At 46.2% G+C, this 23,016-nt stretch overlaps 1 long non-coding RNA gene across 2 annotated transcripts in view; it reads left to right on the top strand.

Annotated features, from left to right (window-relative positions):
* The first annotated feature begins 2,457 nt into the window (after positions 1 to 2,457).
* LOC125508110 overlaps positions 2,458 to 23,016 on the top strand; it is a 29,093-nt gene continuing 8,534 nt past the window's right edge. The window contains exons 1-3 of one of the 2 annotated variants that reach the window (XR_007283233.1): positions 2,458 to 2,485; positions 3,005 to 3,804; positions 5,359 to 5,492. This is a non-coding gene — a long non-coding RNA (uncharacterized LOC125508110). Of the gene's footprint in view, positions 2,486 to 2,609; positions 3,805 to 5,358; positions 5,493 to 23,016 lie in introns of those variants that run through there. The other variant, XR_007283227.1, reaches the window with a different exon arrangement.

Genomic DNA, 23,016 nt, shown 5'->3' with positions numbered 1-23,016 from the left:
CTTGCAGGACTTGGTTTTTCGTTTTTGGACTTCGGGTTTCGGAGCATAAACTACTGTAAACTTGGATGTGGTATATGGTTTCATTAATGATAATGTAATGCGGGGAGGAGGGGGGTTCATAAAAACGTACATGACATTTTCACTAATGTTCGAAAATAAACCTGAATTTGTAATATCTTGCTGGCATTTATGTGACCCCGTAGGGTGGATTGCACATGTGATGAGCTTCATGCCAGAAACGGTGCCGAAGGACCCGGAATGGCAGGTGCCTGCCTATTGTTTCGCCAAGGACGACGACAGAATAGCCAACACCCACACCTCTGAACCTGGTGGGCATGAAGATGAGAGCTTTATCCCAAGATCAGAATGCAAGTCGGAGACTAGCCTATCTCGTGGAATCATGCCCTTCGTTGGTTAGTGCGTTCGTCTTGATGTCTCTTTGCACTCGACGCGCGTGTGTGTAACGACAAGAGTGTGCTACTGGTAAGTGTCTATATGGTTTTGTCCTCTATCATTAGCGCTTCACGTGGAATTTGATCCGTGTACCTTGTATAGCAGTGCCCTGGACAACAATATAAAGAGATAGTTACACGGTTTGCTGATATGTTAAAAAAGGAAAATGTTTGAACATGGCTGGTCGACACAACTTTGAGCCGGACGCACGCGATGCGTCCGATCTGGCTAGATCGCACGCATGGGAGGCAGCTCCGAGCGTCGTGCCATTCCACCTTGCAATGGGCGTCAACACCGCCCTTCTTATTCTCATCTCTTTCCCATCCTGTGAAATATCTCTCTTGTTGCTGTAGCAGCACATCTCCATCTCCTCCGCTGCTCATCCACCTTTTTTTGCAGGGAATCCGAGTTTTTATTTCAATTCAATAGGGTTGCAATCAGCTATTACAAGATCCTTAACAAAATAAGGAGCTCTATGCAACCAACATGCATTGTTTCGAGTTGTCCATACATAATTCATAGGACAATGAGCTACCCTAGCTACCCTATTTTACGATCTAGCAATCTTATTCTGTTTGAACTCTCACTCTTTCATAGAATGTTTGATTTCTCGCTCATCCCCTTTCTTCTTCACCGCAGCAAGAAACATCAAGGAGGGGCAGCAAAAACCTGGACTGTGCCCTCATAGGGGATCTTTTCGCTGCATTTATTTTGGTCCGTGTGCACTTATCGGTGCTGGGTCATGGCTGGGCTCGGAGGCCATCTTTTCGTCCGTGTGCACTATTGGGTGCTGGGTCACGGGTTGGGCTCGATGGCCTCTTTTATTTGTGCGCTTTGGCATCTTTCACAGCCGACAGCCGTGCATTTTCCCTGTGTTGGCGATACAGCTAGTAGAATTGGGCCTAATAAACTGGTCATGTCCTGATTAAACTTTCGGTATGGTACTAATCTGCCCGGTGGATTTCTTGTCCCGCACCGGCCCGAGGCCCGTTCCCCTTCCACTCTCGTGTCTTCGCCACAGAGTCTCCTGCTACTCATGGCGGGTGTAGCACCTCTGCGTGCGCGTCGTCGCCGCCACCGCCAACAGCTTGGCCGCCGCGGTCGTCGTCGCCACCGCCAACAGCTTGGCCGCCGCGGTCGTCGTAGCTGGGTCCTTCCTTTTCTCCACCTAGGTCAGTTAGCCTCCCTGCTCCCGTCATCCCCTCGGAACGGCAACGGCGGAGCAGCGAGGAAGCCCTAGGCACCGCCAATAGCATAGCCGTCGCCAACAGCCCTGCCGCCGCGGCCTAGGCAGCACCACGGCGTTCCGCCGACGCAGCCTTACACCACCGCGTCCCGCTGCCGCCGCCTCGCACCACCGCTTTCTGCCGCGGCCTCGCACCATTGCGTCACGCGACACCCAGGTCGCCGCTGCACCCATACTCTGAATCTTCTCATTTATTTTGTTATTAATTCCACGGTTTATGCCCAACCTGGCTAGTTGGAGAGGAAAACGGAAATATAAATCAATTATGTAATAGTACTCTCTTCATTATTGTCTTTAAAGGCCTTTTTCTACACAACTCAGGAAAAATTCATGTGTGCTTATCCTCTGTTTATGTTTACCAATCATAGTTTGAAACCTCATGACAAACTATTCTGCAGATCTTTTGTCAGAGAATGAAACTAATCTTTATTTATGCTATGGGTGGATTCAACCGGCAACGTATAGCCATTACTTCTGCTTGTCATACATGTATGATCGACAGAGATTTTGCCTATCCATGGAATACTTCTTTTTTCCTGTTTGTAATTAGTTTCTCCATTCTCGTCTAGATTTTGCAGTATTCCTTAGTATGTGTTAGTGACGTGGGCAAGAGTGGACTGATTCAGCTGTATTTTACCTTTTCAAATGCATTAGAAATTAAAAGCCATTGATTCTGGATTCGAAAAATCATCCAACTCATGATGGAGTATTGGCAGCTTCTGGAGCTTATTCTGCAAGATTACTTTGTAAAAAAGTTTCCTCCCATATCAAGTGATTTTTAAGTAGGTAAACTGAGATTCCATTATTCTGTATTTGACTGCGCAAGTGTTTTACAGAAGGTTAGAATTTTCTGTGGTTGACTTCTACTTCTCTGCAAGATGACTTGCTTTTCTATTTTTCTTTGTTGCACATGTTTCCTGATGGACTTTGGTAAACCAATAATATTTGTTGAACCTGTTTGTGTTATATGCCGTGAGTCACATGTTCCCTAATTGATTTAGTGGATGTTTACCCATATTTCTTCAGCTTTCCTTCGAAATAAGCAGTGCCAAGTAAGCAACGAAAAGGGCTACTAACTGAGTTTACCAGGTTTCCTACTCTATCGGTGATATGTTACGACCCAAGCCTAAATGTGCAATGCTAGGGTTATCCGTTTAGATCTTATAAATTTTACATTCTGCTGTGAGCAATGCTTGTCAAATACTTTCTCTTGTTCATATTCTTATGTGAGCAATGCTACTATTAACTACGAGCAATGCATACCACTTGTGTTGTAATATATCTGAACTCGTTGTATACGTGCAGTAAGAGGAGGTTACAGATCTTAAAATGATGATACTATTAGTTGGAATTTGACTCTGCATGCACCGGCTAGAATGGAATAGGATTAGCAAATGAAGTAACTGCTCTCCTTGTTTGATCAAGGTAAAGATCACTACTTCTTTGCCATCATGATGAAATGCGCGAATATTTCCAGGTTGCTTATCCATATGTTTTGCATATATAATGAAACTAGTAAGCAAAAAGGATAATGTTGGTTCTCTGATTGTGATAATTTGGACATGACTCAGGCTCTTATTATTTGGCTACAGAGATCTGGTTAGCACTATCCTAAAGAATTATTTCTGTTAGTCGAAGATTCTTAAAAAAACGCTGGGTTGATATATAATGCTGCTTTAGTTGATAGCTGTGCAAATATGGAAGTTATATATGATGCTGTTTTGCTTGATAGCTGTGCAAATATCCATGGCATTTTATCAGTACATGTTGATACAGGTAAATAGTATAAGCAACAGATTTTAGACTATGAACACCTGATAATTATTTTCTGTTTTACATTTTAATAGCTAGACAAGAATAGGAATATGCTGTGCAGTTGGATAATTTGTTCTATTTTCTCACTGCAGGCCGCGAGAGATATTTTCACGAGAATATCTTTCACATTCAACCATTGTGCAAGTCCTGTCTTGCTTAAGGGACATGAGGATGTCTTGATTGCTGGCTGTATGGAAGCACATCCACACATGTAACTCAGTCATGTGGGATACATATATATTGTGTCGGAATCTGATGAGTGTGTGCGTGTTGATGGATTTTCTTAGTAGGTATAGTGCTGCATCGCTCATTTTTGTTAATATGTTGTGGTTGTTATAGCAAGGAAGTTTCAGTTTTATCTCCACTTAAGTGATTGACATGGAAGTGAATGTGAAGCATCAGTAATTATCCTAGTTGGTGACAGTAGAGCTAGCTGTATGCTCACTGTTTACATTACTTCTAACTTCTGTAATATGCTCACTGTTTATATTTTCTGAAAATGGTGATCCTTGTCTTTGACATTTTCTCATGTTCTGCCGAGCTGTTACTGATGGCCTGGTAATTCTGTGGTTACGAGAAGTCCATGTACTGTAGTAAATGTTTAATCTGCTTGAGGTTTCGTTTGCTACTGCTACATTTTCTCACCAAGCAGTAGACTTTATTTTAGGCAAGTTAAAATTCTGCTGCCGTACTATTACTGATGCTGAACATTGATCTAATCTGGCGAAGGGCAAGAGCGCGGAGAGCATAGGCAGACTCCAAGGAACGGAACAGGGCCGTTTCATAGGCAGGCTTTTTTTCCTTGGTGTTTCTTATTTGAATTTGTAGGGCTGTTATTTCCGTTGGAAATTACTTTCATTTTGAATAAGGGAAGTCCGTGTTTCTTATTTGAAGTTCGATGTAATTCTTGCTTTAGGCATTTCTGAATCCAGAGACAGCAATATGTTACTGAAATTTTTCTCGATTCTGATTGCTGCAGGAGGTCCGGATATGGCTCATGAACCTCACGGCAGCTGCGATTGAACACCATGGCTGGCTTCAAGCGCTCCTCTCCATGGCCGCCGCAGCCAGACACGCTAGTCGCCATGGTTGGCTTCCGGTTTTTGCTGTTAGAGCTGCATCCCGGCGACGGTGGCGGTGCTGGAGTTGTTCAAGTGATGAGCGACAGCCGACAAGGCAAGGATACAAGAGGTGTTGTGTTGAAAAAATCTTTAAAAAAGGAATTTGAACAAAAAGCCTGGTGCTAATGTATAGCACGTGCCAACCCAGGGGATGCAATTGCACTATTTTTTTACGACTGTGCCCTCGTAGGGGATCTTTTCACTGCATTTGTTTTGTTCCGTGCGCACTTATCGGTGCTGGGTCACGACTGGACTCGGAGGCCATCTTTTCGTCCGTGTGCACTGTTTGGTGCTGGGTCACGGGTTGGGCTCAGTGGCCTCTTTTATTTGTGCGCTTTGGCATCTTTCGCAGTTGACAGCCGTGCATCATCCCCGTGTTGGCGATGCAGTTAGTAGAATCCGGCCTAATAAACCTCTATTTATGTTTATCAATCATAGTTAGAAACCTCATGACAAACTATTCTGCAGATTTTGTGTCAGAGAATGAAACTACTTGGTATATCTTTATTTATGCTGTGGGTGGATTCAACCGGCAACGTATAGCCGTTACTTCTGCTTGTCATACATGTATGATCGACAGAGAGTTTGCCTATCCATGGAATACTTCTTTTTTCCTGTTTGTAATTAGTTTCTCCATTCTCGTCTAGATTTTGCAGTATTCCTTAATACATGTTAATGACGTGCGCAAGAGTGAACTAATTCAGCTGTATTCTACCTTTTCAGATGCATTAGAAGCCATTAATTCTGGATTCGAAAAATCATCCAAGTCATGATGGAGTATTGGCAGCTTCTGGAGCTTATTCTGCAAGATTACTTTGTAGAAAAGTTTCCTTTCATATCAAGTGGTTTTTAAGTAGGTAAACTGAGATTCCATTATTCTGTATTTGACTGCGCAAGTGCTTTACAGAAGATTAGAAATTTCTGTGGTTGACTTCTACTTCTCTGCAAGATGACTTGCTTTTCTGTTTTTCTTTGTTGCACATGTTTCCTGGTGGACTTTGGTAAACCAATAATGTTTGCTGAACCTGTTTGTGTTATATGCCTTGAGTCACATGTTCCCTAATTGATTTAGTGGATGTTTACCCACATTTCTTCAGCTTTCTTTCGAAATAAGCACTGACAAGTAAGCAACAAAAAGGGCTACTAACTGAGTTTACCAAGTTTCCTACTCTATGTGTGATATGTTACGACGCAAGCTTAAATGTGCAATGCTAGGGTTATCCGTTTAGATCTTATAAACTTTACATTCTGCTGTGAGCAATGCTTGTCAAATACTCTCTTGTTCATATTCTTATGTGAGCACGCCTCTCGGTGCCGGCTGACTGCTATGGCCATTGGTGTTTGGCGTAGCATGGCGTTGGTGTTGCAGCTGCTTTGGCTTCTGGCGGTACCCTGGTTCAGCGAAGATGTGTGAGCGTTGGGGTGCATGACTTATTTTTTCTAGGCCGACAGGAGCAGTGTCGGCGGGCGTCATTACCTTCCTGAAGGCTCCATGGCAGTCACTCTTTGTCCTTCTTGGCGCTCTGGGTGAAAAACTGATCCCCGGGATTGGGCGTGGCGTATCCTTCTTGTAGGTACCGCTTTTGAGTGTATGTTTCATCGATGTCCAGCTTCACATATTCGTGGTGCATAGCTCATGATGAAGGTCTCAGTCGACTCCAGTAGTTCTTTTTGGTCCATTTGTAGTGTGCTTGGTGGCACGGGTGTTGCTATTCCTCGGCACCCTTGCATCTTACCTTGGATGTGTGTTGTGTATTGTGTGTGGTGGCGGCGTATTGTATGCAGTTGCGTGTATGTTGGCCGTTGCTTTATATATAAAGCGAGGCGAGCGTGTTTTTTAGTTAATTCATTTGTTGGCCCGTGGCAACGCACGGGCACTCTACTAGTCATCTATAATTTCCAATTGTTGCATAGCATATTAAAAAAGAAGAAAATATTTGCGATTCTATGAATTGGAAATCATTTATTCAAATACTTTACTCACTCCGCATGCCGGAAATGAGAAGATGGCAACTAGCACCGTGTGCAACTTTTTTTTAATGAGTTTTGATCAGGAGAAATGATAAGTGCAGAAATCATATATGGAACTAAAACTTTGTATCGCGGGATAGGGCAATGCTGGAGATAGCTGTCGATGAGATAACATTGCCAAAGTATTGCTCAATGGTAGGGACACGGAGTATCTACACCCGATCTCAAATGCTCCCTCATGAACAGTAAAATCGAAAAAAATTCAAAAATATCTGAATTTTTTATGGTGAACTTTAGCAAATGTTTTGTATGTTGGCAAAAATTCAGCACGAAACGACATTTGTGGAAGGCGTGGCAAAAAAAAAACAAAATCGATGTTCCAAAAATGCTAGTTTTGGAAACATTTTGGAGTGCTGATTTTGTTTTTTTTATGCCTTGCACGAATGTCGTTTCGTACTGAAATTTTGTATGCATACAAAACATGTGTCAAAGTTTATCACATAAAATTTAAATTTTTTGAATTTGTTTGCTATTTTTTTCCGATTCTATTGTTCACGCGGGAGCATTTGAGCTCAGGAGTAGAATAGGACTTTAGCAACGGTAAATTCTATTTAAGGCTAGAATTTATACAGGTGTAACTGGAGCTAGCTGATACATTCCCTGTAGTACATAGAACAATTTCAGCACATGAGCACAATTGCAGAGTGGCAAAATTATTTTCTTTCAAAAGCAATCTTTGAATCGATGATCGTTTGTACAGAAAAAGAAAAACCCTCGCTTGCTTACTTGGACATACAATCATGTTAAAATTTGTCATTTGAACTTAGGATGTTCCTGGAGCCAGAAAACAAGTTTTAGCAGCTAGACTGGGGAGAGGAGAAATGTTGGACAGTAGAATTAGGAAGTGAAGAAGAACAATCGATAACAGGGTAGAACAGGCAAAGGAACAAGGAGGCCAAATGCAGAGCAACTGAACTAAATAAAAGGGGCTCAATAGGAGATTGATACTGTAATTCTCAAGCTCGCAAGAAACTCATACTCACAACTTCGGTGCCACTCTCGTGCCCCTCGGACGGGACTGCCAATCATTTGCTTGGACAATTCCAATGCTGCTTCCGTGCAATAGAAGATATGGCTCGGTCGATATGATCAAGTGCCGGTCATGGCTTCAAATCAGGATGTGCCATCTAAAACTGATATCATCATTCTTAAGTCAAACATAGAAATAAGAACAATGTGTTAATGATGAGATTAGTTTGTATAGAATCATAAAGAAATTGTGGCATCTCTCTAAGGCACACATAAAGACAGTTGCTGCAACTTGCTTTGTCACAAAGGAAAATCTTCTAGTCTAAGTGAAGCTCATACCACACTAGTAACTAATACTATCAATACTATCAATTACCCGAAAAATAAAACTAATACTATCAATTAAAACCAGCACAGTGCATACAATAGATCTTGAGCAACCAGGAGGTAACATTATTTGCATACATGTTTAATTTGGTCGTAAACTTGAACCAGGACCATTAAGACATTTGGCTTTTGCCTCTATCTCTTGATAGGACCAAAGTTGTAGATTCATGAATGATCGCTAACGATATGATATGACAGATAAATCTGTATACAAGGCTCTGGCAAAGAGAGGAGTGTGTCATACTGACAGTAGACGATGTACTTGCAGGACTTGGTTTTTCGTTTTTGGACTTCGGGTTTCGGAACATAAATTACTGTAAACTTGGATGTGGTATCTGGTTTCATTAATGATAATGTAATGCGGGGAGGAGGGGGGTTCATAAAAAACGTACATTGCATTTTCACTGATGTTCGAAAATAAACCTGAATTTGTAATATCTTGTTGGCATTTATGTGATCCCGTAGGGTGGATTGCACATGTGACGAGCTTCATGCCAGAAATGGTGCCAGAGGACCCGGAATGGCAGGTGCCTGCCTATTGTTTCGCCAAAGACGACGACAGAACAACCAACACCCACACCTCTGAACCTAGTGGGCATGACGATGAGAGCTTTATCCCAAGATCAGAATGCAGGTCAGAGACTAGCCTATCTCGTGGAATCATGCCCTTCGTTGGTTAGTGCGTTCGTCTTGATGTCTCTCCGCACTCGACGCGCGTGTGTGTAACGACAAGAGTGTGCTACTGGTAAGTGTCTATATGGTTCTATCCTCTATCATTAGTACTTCACGTGGAATTTGATTTGTGTACCTTTTATGGCAGTATCTTGGACAGCATTATAAAGAGATAGTTATACGGTTTGCTGATATATTAAAAAAAGGGAAATGTTTGAACATGGCTGGTCGGCACAACTTTGAGCCGGACGCACGCAACGCGTCCGATTTGGCTAGATCGCACGCATGGGAGGCAGCTCCCAGCGTCCTGCCATTCCACCTTGCAATGGGTGTCAACACCGCCCTTCTTATCCTCATCTCTTTCCCACCATGTGAAATATCTCTCTTGTTGTTGTAGCAGCACATCTCCATCTCCTCTTCTACTCATCCACCTTTTATTTGCGGGGAATGAGAGTTTTTATTTTGATTCAAGAGGATTCCAATCAGCTATTACAAGATCCTTAACAAAATAAGGAGTTGTATGCAACCAACACGCAGTGTTTCGAGTTGTCCATGCATAATTCACAGGACAATGAGCTACCCTAGCTACCCTATTTTACGATCTAGCAATCTTATTCTATTTGAACTCCCACTCTTTCATAGAATGTTTGATTTCCCGCTCATCCCCTTTCTTCTTCCCCGTAGCAACAAACATCGAGGAGGGGCAGCAAAAAGCTGGCCGCGCGATGCGCCCTGGCCACTACAAGCAACCTCACGGCAGCTGCGAGCGGACGCCATGGCTGGCTTCGAGCGCTCCTCTCGATGGCCACTGCACCCCGTGCGTTTTCTTGTAGGAAAAAGCTTTAAAAAAGGAATTTGAACAAAAAGTCAAGTGGCTAATGTCTAGCACGTGCCAACTCAAGGGATGCAATTGCGCTATTTTTACGACTGTGCCCTCATGGCGGATATTTTCGCTGCATTTATTTTGGTCCGTGTGCACTTATCGGTGCTGGGTCACGGCTGGGCTCGGAGGCCATCTTTTCGTCCGTGTGCACTATTGGGTGCTGGGTCACGGGTTGGGCTCGGTGGCCTCTTTTATTTGTGCGCTTTGGCATCTTTCGCAGCCGACGGCCGTGCATATCCCTGTGTTGGCGATACAGTTAGTAGAATTGGGCCTAATAAACTGGTCACGTCCTGATTAAACTTTCGGTATGGTACTAATCTGCCCGGTGGATTTCTGAAGCCCGTTCCCCTTCCACTCGTGTCATCGCAGCAGTCTCTCTCTCTCCCTCCTCTGCTCTGTGGGCGGAGGATCGCATCGTCCCCGAGCTCCTGCTACTCATGGCGGATGTAGCACCTCTGTGTGCGCGTCGTCGCCGCCGCCAACGGCTTGCCCGCCGCCGCCGTCGTCGCTGGGTCCTCCCTTTTCTCCGCCTAGGTTAGTTAGCCTCCCTGCTCCTGTCATCCCCTCGGAGCGGCAACGGCGGAGCAGCGAGGAAGCCCTAGGCACCGCCAACAGCATAGCCGTCGCCAACAGCCCTGCCGCCGCGGCCTAGGTAGCACCACATTGTTCCGCTGGCGCAGCCTTACACCACCGCGTCCTGCTGCTGCCGCCTCGCACCAGGGCCGGCCCTGGGGCATGGGCAGGGGGGCGACGGCCCAGGGCCCAGCCCAGGGAGGGGCCCATGATGTAGTGCACATATATAATATAGCCAAGCAAAAATAGATGAGAAAAAAATTTATGAGAGAAGAAAAACGAGATGAGGTAGGCCCATCAGATAGCAGGTAGCGATGAGCGAAGCGTCACGCACGCCGCACGGCAGGGCTGCTCGTTTCGATTGTGAAACAAATCAATCAAAGATCTCGCGGACGCCTCGCTCGTCTGTTCATCCACTCGTCGATGTGGTCGCCTCGGTCACCGCTATGCGCGTCGCTCGCCGTGCGGCAATCCAGCAGCCGCAGCCCGCAGCAGTACGTATACGTATTCAACTATTCATCCATGATCCATCCTCTAATGGGGTTTGCAGGGATGGATCAGCAACATGGTACAGAGAGTTATGCATGGATACGTATACGTACTGCTGTGGGCTGCGCTCACTGCTCACATACATACGTATACGTACTGCTGCGGGCTGCGGCTGCTGGATTGCCACACGGTGGGCGACGCGCACAGCGGTGACCGAGGCGACCACAGCGACGAGTGGACGAACAGACGAGCGAGGCGTCCGCGAGATCTTCGATTGATTTGTTTCACAATCGAAACGAGCGGCCCTGCCGTGCGGCGTGCGTGACGCTTCGCTCATCGCTACCTGCTATCTGATGGGCCTACCTCATCTCGTTTTTCTTCTCTCATAAATTTTTTTCTCACCTATTTTTGCTTGGCTATATTATATATGTGCACTACATCATGTGCCCCTCCCTGGGCTGGGCCCTGGGCCGTCGCCCCCCTGCCCATGCCCCAGGGCCGGCCCTGCCCTAGTTCTCATCGCGCAAATCCCATTTTGTTTTCAAAAGGAGCTCATCGCCCAAAATAAAAGATCAATTGATACAAGCCAGTCTGTTACTGGCTTACTGCATGCATCTGGATTTTGATTAGTCAGCTGCTGCATGTGGAAGGAATGGTCAAGATTCCGGGTTGGTTGGGCGTTACTAGTATAGAAAATTAAATGAGCAGACAACAAGATGAGATGGATGTTCGCACACGAATACGTTACCGTGTACCTCCAACACCGAGGGTGATGTACCGCAGCTCATGTTGAAGGAGACCCGTCCGGAAGCGCGGTACGCAAGCAATCCGGCGGGTGCTTTTCAGGACCCGAAACCCCACACGCCTGGGAGGGACCCCGTCAGGGCGCGCGACGGCTATGGGCTGCCCTAGGTCGGCCTGACCGCCCCTAGGTCCTCGAGGTTCGCCGCCCTGCAACAAGAAGAACGAACGAAGAACGAGAAAAAGAAGAACAAAGGGAGAAGGTAAAGGTAAAGATAAAAGATGATAGATCGATATGTCGATTGTGTGTTGTTCAATCGGCCGTCACCTCTTAGGTATATAAGAGGCGGCTGGACTTCCCGTGCAAGGAAAAGACTTCAATTCATGTCCAAAACCCTAGTCCAATTCGGATTGGTTTTGTCCGAATTTTCCAAAACTGTTTGGTTTAAACTGGCTGCACCTTGCGGATCTTTTTTGTGGTGGTAAACGATCTCGGATGAAAACGAGCCCAGAAGCAATCTTAACCTTTTCGACGAGACGAATAACTTTCATATTGAAAGTTTTTTGATCAGAGGTCATCTTGAGGGTCAAATCGGTCTCGCAAAATAAGCTATTCCCTCGCGCTACCCATCAGACATGTGTGTGGTGGGGCGCGCCACATCTCGCCTTGTGACAGTGCTGCACTCCGATTGCTCTAATTTTTACATACGAACTCGGATTTGAACGATTTTTATATCAAAATTGACCGTTTTGACGAGACGAAGACAACTCGTGTAGGTCATTTTTCCATTTGAGGTCGTCTTAGGGGCTTAATCTGCCAAATTGTACTCTGAATATAAGATCTTAGTACTTTGATCATAGTTTCGGCCTTCGAGATGAAATCGGACGACGATGACCCAAACTTCAAAGATGTTCATATCAATAATACGGAACTCTTTCATGTAGATCACTTCTCCATTTGAGGCCATGTTAAATAAGTTCTTGACCGTGCCAAAATCTGGTGTCAACACATGTCCCCCTGTTTTTCGGCAAAGCTTGTGTGCCGAAAAATAACTTGCACATAGCTTGCTCTAAGGATGATGTTAACACTACATCGGCCATTTTGCATATGCTTAGGACGATAAGTTTATATCGGCCATTGCTTGTGTGAATATTTTGATGCAAGCTTGGGTGACTTTCCCAACTTCATTAATCCGACTATAAAGTTCCATAGGTATGCATGTCAAGACCATCCATCAACCATATTGTCCGCCCTTCTGCTAGGATCTTGCAGATTATCAACAATGAACTTTCTCGAATCCTTACTTTGTCTACATAAAAGTTTCATTAGTGGCCGAGGTAGTGAGCTCCAATTCGGCCTTACCTATGTTGGCAAGAATAAGCATCGGCTATTGATAGATATGCAATACACCATCACAGACATGGTAGCCGGATGCTTGCTATGCCAACTCTCTTCAATTGACATGTCTAAATATATGAACAGTTTTAATGCAACCCAAGGTAAATTTTGCATCTAGACATACCAAAAGATAAAATATAAGTGATTCGTCAAAACATTGATAACCCTTGGATATTTGTTTCACTACTAATAACGAATCACCGGAAGCCTCAATATGTATAGCACCTATAGCAAGGCAAATCTCCAATCCGAATAACAATGCATATTCGGCTTTGATCATTGTGCAAAAATATTTTAAGCGGCAGGAGGCTTCACAAAATAGCTTCATATGGAGATAAATAAACAACACCAACACCTTGACCATTGTTACAAATTTAACCATCAATATATAATCTCCATGGTACTAGAGAGATCAAGCTAAAAACAATATTATGCATGATGTCAATATGATGCTCAATAAAAAAATCAACCATGATTTGGCCTTACGTAAATTCTGAAAACTAATAAGCCAAAGCACACCCAATCAAAACATAATTTCACTTTGCAATTTTGATGAATTGGTCTATGCATAATATCTTCAATGACATCAATTTGACAAATTCCTTTGCAAGGACTTATCTCAATCTCTACTCAAACTAAGGACGATGTTAGAATACCACATCGGCCATTCTTAGATATTCTTAGGGCGATATATAAGTATCGGCCATTCCCATGAGGTCCATGTAGAATTCACCCACCAAAGTATGTATAGCCGAAATAAACAAATGAAATAACAATAAAATATTTCGGCCCCTTTGTATTAGCAACAAAGATATAACTAACCAAATGTATAGTGATTTGGTAATACCCTCTCATGATATAGGAAGATTATGTTGCATCCATGGATCAAAATAAAATCCATGGAGGGTAATTGATCATACCTAGGGATGAATTCCATGGCAAAGGCATCAACGGCATGGTTGAAGAAAATGGATGATGTGCTAACCGAAGATTTTGATGTTGTGATGCGCACCTTCGGCTTAATTGTTTGATGCTTTCATTCTTTTCCTTCTTCACTTTTATTGCACTTGTTGCAATAGAAGCATGCACATCATTTTTGTCTTGATTGATCTTCTTGGGAACTCATGCCATATTCTTCTTTCTCAGCTCTTGTGCACTAAGATTTTGTAATTTCTTCTTTTGCCAATATGATAAGCCGAGTGAGCATGTCGGCTGTGATTTTGTTTCAACCAATGGCAACTCGTTTTGGGCCTTGTGCACCCTCAACCTCTTTTCTTCAGATTTGGCACTCTGATTTTTATCAATTGATTTCTTCACTTCTTTGCCTTTTGTAGCCAATGTCAACACTTTAATTGGCTCTTTGTTATTTGAGATCAAATCTTAATAGCACACTTACGACCATCTCTTTTCACGCGGTAAACTTGCTTTACCGCCTATTTCTTCTTCCTTGAGCTCTGGACCGATTCGTTATGATTGAAACAGTCTTTAACATGTGATTGTTCAAATGTTGATCTTCTCGGAGATGCATAATATTGGTGAGATGGTCTAAAATAAGATGGAGAATGTGCCCTTGTATCATACCTGTCCCATAATGAATATGGATCTATATGAACATAGGGAGGCATCCACGTCATTGGCATTGGCGGCCAAAAATAAGGATATGAATATGTTGCATTAAAATTATCACTTTGCCAATACCGATCCTCATATTTGCGCCTTGGGGGTGATCTTGGTTTCTTTGCATGATTTGGCCAATAAGCATTCTTCTCTTCACTCTTCTTTTGATATTTATCCAATAGTTCAGGGAAGGTGATTTTTGATCTCTTACACTTGCGCTTATTTCGGCCTTTGTTTTCTTTTGGTTTGCTTTCACTGATCATTGGATGATCTTGATGTCCTTGGCGTCTCCATTGTAGCTTCGATGGAATTTTTGCCCTCAAGATTATGTTCATTATGCTTTTCAACAAATTCTTTACTTGAAAACTCGATCCCATCACCTGCAATTTTTACCTTCTCTTTAAATGGATCGGCTTGAAGCAGCCGATGCATTAACTTTCTGCCATCGGGACCAATCGGAATAGACTGGTCATCTCTTGGTGTCTCAACAAATTTCAATCGTCCTTTATCAATGGCCGATTTAACTATTTGACGAAACATATTGTAATCCTCAAAATTATGTTTGAACGAATGATGCAACCTACAATACATTCATCCTTGAATTGATGGCTTGACATGGTGATCAAGAATTCGCCCTATAGTGAGTCGTATTACAATTCACTGGCCGTCGTTTTACAACGTCGTGACTGGGAAAACCCTGGCGTTACCCAACTTAATCGCCTTGCAGCACATCCCCCTTTCGAGTTAAGCAAATGAATGGTTCAGATTTTGTATCACCCCATTCGGCTATGAATTTTATTTTGCATTCTCTTACCGATGTCATTGGATGAGAAACTATACTTGCATCGGTTTGCTAAGAAGATTTTAACCTTGGCTTTAAATTTCTGAAACGAAAATAGTTAGAACATACATGTCTCAATTGAGACCAAGTGTAAGCTGATGAAGCTATGTACCTAGGATAGGGGCATGGAGCTGTCCTAAGTACCCTACCCAAGGACATTCCTAGAAGAAGTCACCTTTCAATCGACTTGGAGGTATCCCACTCGACATATTCAAGACACTCGACCACGAAGCAATCACTCGACCAAATTCCAACCACTCGACTGCCAGGAGATCTAAAGTCACCCTACACGCAAACGGTCGGTCATTAAGTAGCTTTTATGGTCATCGTAGCACTTTATTAGGGGCGTTACCAGTAACCCCCAATCTTAATGTACTTTAAACCTTGCATTACTGAGGGCTGGAGGGGCCTGGCGAACTCTATATAAGCCACCCTCCTCCTCAGTATCAAGGGTTGGCACCCCTGTTATTCATACACACATAATTCAGTCGACCGCCTCCGGGCACCGAGACGTATGGCTGTTACTTCCTCCGAGAAGGGCCTGAACTCGTAATCCTCGTGTGCTTACAACTCCTCCATAGCTAAGATCTAGCCTCTCCATACATACCCTCCTACATCACTGTCAGAGTTAGAACCACGACAGTTGGCGCCCACCATGGGGCTAGGAGTCTTAGCGCCTAGTTTGAGAAGTTGCAATTTTTCCCGATCTCCTTGATCATGGTTTCGGGCGGAGCTTTGGTGGAGGGCAGCGAGATCCATCTCGGCGCGCTCACGTTCATCGCCGACGACTCCGCTTGGCTTCAGGAGGCTCCACTCGACGTCGACGCGCTCCCCGTCCGCGGGGCGATGCACTTTCGCGCATGCGTCCATGGTGTCCTCCTGCGGCAGCCGTCGACCCAGTATCGGTCGGCTCCCGTGGCATCTCCCCGCCCTGTTTCTCGCCGGCGCAAGCGCTCCGGTCGGTCGAGGCTTCAGAGGTGGGTGAGGCATGCAGTGGCCCGCCAGCCGGCCACCCCACAAGTCGCGGCAATCGAGCCCGACGAATCCCTCTACGGCCTGTTCGACCTGTCGACTGGCTCCGCAGAGACCGCATCCGAATGCGACAGCAGTGACCCAACTGCAGAGGTTCTGGTGATCGATGGGCCACACAGTCCTCCCAGTTTCCCCCGCGCTGACGGAGGCGCGGATGGGGGCGACCCGTCGCGTCCTCACGAGGAGTATCTCCCCGAGCCTCTCACGTCGTTGCAGCGGGAGGAGCTTCGCCGCCGGAACATGGATGCACTCCACACTCCTATCGTTGGAGAAACCCCCGAGGCCCGAGCCTTGGAGGACGCACGCTTGGCTAACTTGGCCGAGCGCACTCGACTGGAGAATCTCCAGCGAATACTCGACGGGCGAGCGCATCAACGGGCTCCAGAATCCAGTCGACGTCAACTCTTTCCGCCCCCGCAGGTATATCATACTCCGATTCAGAATTTGGCGGTTGCGGCCCGTATAGCAGAGTCGATTCAGCCCTCCCAGTCAGAGGCTGGCAGAGGCTTGTTGCAAATCAGAGCGTTGCTCCGGGCAGCGGGAGACCAGAATTCCGCTGTTTCTCAGTCGCGGAACAGGATCCACAGTCGATCCGTTGCAGCGGATACAGTCCAGTCGGCTCACAGCCCAAGATCGCCTCCGAGGCGTGAGGGACGTGGAGACCGGCGTGATCAGTACAGAAGGAATGAGCAGTATGATCACCGATTCGATCGTGATGATCGACGTCGAGTGCCAACCCCTCCCTCGAGGAGTGGATCATATGTGCCTCGACAGCAGGTTGACAGACGCCCTCATAGTGTTGGGCGGAGAATTCCAGTCGACCCCAGGGAACCAGGCTTTGATGCGAGATCCATTCTCGTTCAAGGTTTGGTCGACAGGAATAGAGCTCACCGAGAAGGCCACGACAGAGATGCGCCTACCAGTAGCAGAGTACATGTTTCAGGGCCGGAGTGTTTCAGTCGAGCCATCAGAGCCGCTGTAATTCCTCCCAACTTCAGGTTGGCGACTGGAGTTAGTAAGTTCACCGGTGAGTCCAAGCCCGATACTTGGCTCGAAAATTACCGAGTGGCTGTCCAGATTGGCGGTGGGAACGATGAGGTATCCATGAAGCACCTGCCTCTCATATTAGAAGGCTCGGCCAGAGCGTGGCCGAATCAGTTAGCACCCAGCAGCATTTACACTTGGGAGGATCTCTCCCGAGTGTTTGTCACCACATTTGAAGGAACATGCAAGCGACCTGCAGGCCTTACGGAATTGCGGTCTTCCGTGCAGAAACCGAATGAAATTCTGAGGAATTACATCCAGAGGTGGATCACATTGCATCACACAGTTGAAAATGTACCAGATCATCAAGCAGTTTGTGCCTTTAAAGAAGGCGTTAAGTACAGAGAATTGAATCTGAAGTTCGGTCGAACCGGAGAGATGTCTCTGAATCGGATGATGGAGATTGCCACCAAATACGCTAATGGTGAAGATGAGGATCGACTCCGGAGTGGCAAGCATAAAGCAGTCGCCCAGGAAACCGGAGGAAATTCCAGTCGGAAACAGAAGTGGAAAGCCGAGCCAGCCGCTCCTGGGGAGGCCCTGGCCGTAACCCAGGGAAAATTTAAGGGAAAACCCAAAGGACCTTGGAACCCCAAGAAAGTTAAAGACCAAGATGGAAATGATGTTTTGGATCTACCGTGTCACATCCACACCAAGAAAGATGAAGAGGGTAAACTCATTTACCCAAAGCATACCACTCGACAGTGTCGGCTTCTGATCCAGCAGTTTCAGGGCAAGCAGTCCAAAGATAAGGAAAAGGAGTCGGAAAAAGTTGAGGACAAGGAAGATAGTGACGATGGGTACCCCCAGGTCAATTCCACCCTGATGATTTTTGCTGATGTTGAGAGCAAAAGTCGACTGAAGGTTATTAACCGTGAGGTAAATATGGTTGCTCCGGCAACACCCAATTATCTGAAGTGGTCCCAGACTGCCATCACATTCGACCAGTCTGATCACCCTACGCACATTGCCACCCCTGGGAGGCAAGCTCTGGTGGTCGACCCAGTTGTCGAAGGCACTCGACTGACCAAAGTCCTGATGGATGGAGGCAGCGGTTTGAACATACTGTATGCAGAAACATTGAAAGGGATGGGCATTCCGATGTCCAGGCTCAACACTAGTAACATGAGTTTCCATGGAGTCATTCCTGGGAAGAAAGCCGAGTCACTCGGCCAAATTGCTCTTGATGTGGTTTTCGGTGATTCCAAGAATTACCGCAAGGAAAAGTTGACATTCGAAGTTGTGGATTTCCAAAGTGCTTATCACGCTATTTTGGGCAGGCCAGCTTATGCATGCTTCATGGCTCGACCATGTTATGTGTATCTCAAATTGAAGATGCCTGGTCCCAAAGGTGTGATCACTGTTACAGGCAATCGGAAGAAAGCATAAGAGTGTTTTCAGAAAGGCTCAAAGATTGCTGACGCTCAGATGACGGTGGTCGAGCTGCAAGAGTATCAGAAGACTGCAGATCCGAGTGAGTTGCTACGAGCTAAGAAGCCTGCTTCAGAATCAGCTTTTCAGTCGTCCGGTGAAATGAAGGCAGTTCACATTCACCCGACCGATCCAAACGCTGCTCCGACTCACATCTCAACGACGGTCGACTCCAAATAGGAAGAAGCGCTCATCCAGTTCCTCCGTGAGAACTGGGACATCTTCGCATGGAAGCCTGCTGACATGCCTGGAGTTCCCAGGGGGCTGGCTGAGCACCGTCTACGAGTCGACCCAAAATTTAAACCTGTGAAAGAACATCTTCGACGGTCCGCCGTTCAAAAGAGGAAGGCCATTGGCGAGGAGGTGGCTCGGCTCTTAGCAGCGGAGTTCATCCGAGAAATTTACCACTCCGAGTGGCTCGCCAATGTTGTCATGGTCCCCAAGAAGGACAAGTCACTTCGCATGTGCATTGATTTCAAGCATATCAATCGGGCCTGCCCGAAAGATCATTTTCCTCTCCCCCGCATCGACCAGATAGTCGACTCGACTGCGGGATGTGAGTGTTTGTCTTTCCTAGACGCCTATTCTGGGTACTATCAGATCCGTCTGTACGGGCCCGACGAGATCAAAACAGCTTTCATCACTCTATTCGGGTGCTTCTGTTATGTCATCATGCCGTTCGGCCTCAAGAATGCCGTAGCCACGTTCATAAGGATGATTCAGAAGTGTTTGCTTACTCAAATCAGTCGGAATGTGGAGGCATACATGGATGATATTGTGGTCAAGTCACGGAAGGGTTCCGACCTGCTGACTGACCTTGCTGAAACCTTTGCCAACCTCAGGAGGTATGATATCAAGCTCAATCCGTCAAAGTGCACGCTCGGAGTTCCAGGTGGGAAGTTACTCGGTTTTCTTGTTTCCGAACGGGGAATCGACGCCAATCCTGAAAAAATTGGTACTATACTCCGGATGAAACGTCCTGTGCGTGTGCATGACGTCCAGAAGCTTACAGGATGCTTGGCCGCTTTAAGTCGATTCATCTCTCGCCTCGGTGAAAAGGCATTGCCTCTTTACCGACTGATGAAGAAGTCCGACAAGTTTGAGTGGACTCCAGAAGCTGATGCAGCGTTTACAGAGCTCAAAGCTCTGCTCTCCACCCAGCCGGAGCTTGCTGCCCCAATCAGCAAGGAGCCTTTGCTGATTTACATTGCAGCCACAGGACAAGTTGTCAGTACAGTACTTACGGTCGAGCGGGAAGAAGAAGGAAAGGCCTTCAAAGTTCAGCGCCCAGTATATTATGTTTCCGAAGTTCTGACTCCTTCAAAGCAAAGGTATCCTCATTACCAGAAGCTTGTATATGGGATTTATATGACCACGAAGAAGGTTGCACATTACTTCTCTGATCATCCCATTACAGTCGTCAGCGACGCTCCACTATCAGAGATTTTGCACAACAGAGATGCAACTGGTCGAGTGGCCAAATGGGCAATTGAACTTCTTCCCCTAGATATCAAGTTTGAGGCAAAGAAAGCTATCAAGTCGCAAGCAATTGCAGATTTTGTCGCCGAGTGGATCGAACAGCAACTTCCGACTCAAGTTCACTCGGAGCACTGGACCATGTTCTTCGATGGATCTAAGATGCTGAATGGTTCCGGTGCTGGGGTAGTATTGGTTTCCCCCCGAGGAGATAAGCTCAGATATGTTCTCCAGATTCACTTCGATTCCTCCAATAACGAAGCAGAATATGAAGCACTTCTGTATGGGTTGCGCATGGCCATTTCACTCGGCGTCCGTCGCCTCATGGTCTATGGCGACTCAGATTTGGTGGTTAATCAGGTGATGAAAGAATGGGACTTCAGAAGTCCAACTATGACTGGTTATTGCAATGCAGTGAGAAAGTTAGAGAAGAAATTCGAGGGGTTAGAGCTTCATCACATCCCCCGACTGAAAAATCAAGCGGCTGATGATTTGGCAAAGATAGGCTCCAAGAGAGAAGCCATCCCCAGCAATGTGTTTTTGGAACACATCCACTCGCCATCAGTCCAAGAAGATCCTTTTACAGATGAAGCCCCGCAGCCAAAGAGTGCCACAGATCCGACTGAAATTGAAATTCCGGCAGTGGTCAACCTAATCATGGAAGTTTTGGCAATCACCCCTGACTGGACGATACCGTACATCGCGTATATCCTGAGAAAGGAACTCCCGGAGGACGAAGAAGAGGCTCGACAGATCGTCCGTCGATCCAAGGCCTTTACAGTCATAAAGGGACAGTTGTATAGAGAAAGCGCGACTGGAGTCGGTCAGAAGTGTATAACACCAGAAGAAGGTCAGATAATCCTTGATGATATCCACTCGAGGACCTGTGGTCATCATGCGTCCTCTCGGACCATTGTGGCTAAAGCATACCGAGCGGGATTTTACTGGCCAAGAGCGAATGAGATGGCAAAAGAGATAGTCGACAAGTGTGAAGGGTGCCAGTTCTACTCCAACATGTCGCACAAGCCTGCATCAGCCCTGAAGACCATTCCACTCGTCTGGCCCTTCGCTGTTTGGGGACTGGACATGGTTGGCCCATTGAGAACAGGTAGGAGCGGTTTCACACATGTGCTTGTGGCAGTCGACAAGTTTACCAAATGGATTGAAGCTAAGCCTATCAAGAATCTTGATGCTTGCACTGCTATCAGTTTTGTCAGAGAGTTAACATTCAAATATGGAGTCCCGCATAGCATCATCACCGACAATGGGTCAAACTTTGATTCAGAAAAGTTCAGAGCTTTTTGCGCCTCTCAAGGCACACGAGTCGACTACGCATCGGTCGCCCACCCCCAGTCGAATGGACAAGCAGAAAGGGCAAATGGTCTGATTCTCAAAGGACTAAAGCCTCGGCTGATGCGTGATCTCAAGCACGCAGCAGGCGCTTGGGTCGACGAGCTTTCGTCGGTTCTGTGGGGATTGAGGACTACCCCGAATCGGTCGACTGGAAGAACTCCATTATTTCTGGTTTACGGAGCGGAAGCAGTCCTGCTGAGTGATCTACTTCACAATGCACCCCGAGTCGAGCTTTATACCGAAGATGAAGCAGAACAAGCCCGGCAAGACCCAGTCGACCTCCTGGAAGAAGAAAGAGAAATGGCTATGACCCGATCGACCATTTATCAGCAAGACTTGCGTCGATTCCATGCCAGAAATGTGAAGAGTCGAGCCTTCCAAGAAGGAGATTTGGTCCTCCGAGTGGATCAACAGAAACCACACAAGCTCGCTCCTACTTGGGAAGGTTCCTTCATCGTCACTAGAGTCCTCCACAATGGAGCGTATCACCTTTACAATGTCGATCGCCAGATCGATGAGCCACGAGCTTGGAATGCAGAACTGCTCCGCCCCTTTCACACTTGAATTCTCATTCGGATGAGATGTAATAAGAAAAACTTCTGTAGTCTATTTATCAAAGACAAGTGTGTTAAAAATTTTCCTATAATTGTTGTTGCTTTTGTCTGCGTGTGAAATACCCCAGTGGGTGGCTTAGCTGCGAATCCGTTTCGCCTAAGTTTCTAAAAAAAATCCTACCGAGTGGTGAGCCAGACTCCCACTCGGAGGCTTAGCTGCAGCCCAGTGCTCGCCTAAGTGTTTAAAAATCCTACCGAGTGGCGAGCCAGACTCCCACTCGGAGGCTTAGCTGCAGCCCAGTGCTCGCCTAAGTGTTTAAAAATCCTACCGAGTGGCGAAACCTCCTCCCACTCGGAGGCTTAGCTGCAGCCCAGTGCTCGCCTAAGTGTTTAAAAATCCTACCGAGTGGAGAGCAAACCTCCCACTCGGAGGCTTAGCTGTAGGCCAGTGCTCACCTAAGTGTTTAAAAATCCTACCGAGTGGAGACCAAACCTCCCACTCGGAGGCTTAGCTGCAGCCCAGTGCTCGCCTAAGTTTTTAAAAATCCTACCGAGTGGAGAGAAAACCTCCCACTCGGAGGCTTAGCTGCAGCTCAGTGCTCGCCTAAGTGTTTAAAAATCCTACCGAGTGGAGAGCAAACCTCCCACTCAGAGGCTTAGCTGCAACCCAGTGCTCGCCTAAGTGTTTAAAAATCCTACCGAGTGGCGAGCCAGACTCCCACTCGGAGGCTTAGCTGCAGCCCAGTGCTCGCCTAAGTGTTTAAAAATCCTACCGAGTGGTGAGCCAAACCTCCCACTCGAAGGCTTAGCTGCAGCCCAGTGCTCGCCTAAGTGTTTAAAAATCCTACCGAGTGGTGAGCCAGACTCCCACTCGGAGGCTTAGCTGCAG

This window comes from Triticum urartu, chromosome 1 (genome assembly GCF_003073215.2).
Source record: "Triticum urartu cultivar G1812 chromosome 1, Tu2.1, whole genome shotgun sequence".
Lineage (NCBI taxonomy): Eukaryota > Viridiplantae > Streptophyta > Magnoliopsida > Poales > Poaceae > Triticum > Triticum urartu.
This window is presented reverse-complemented; position numbering and strand designations above follow the sequence as displayed.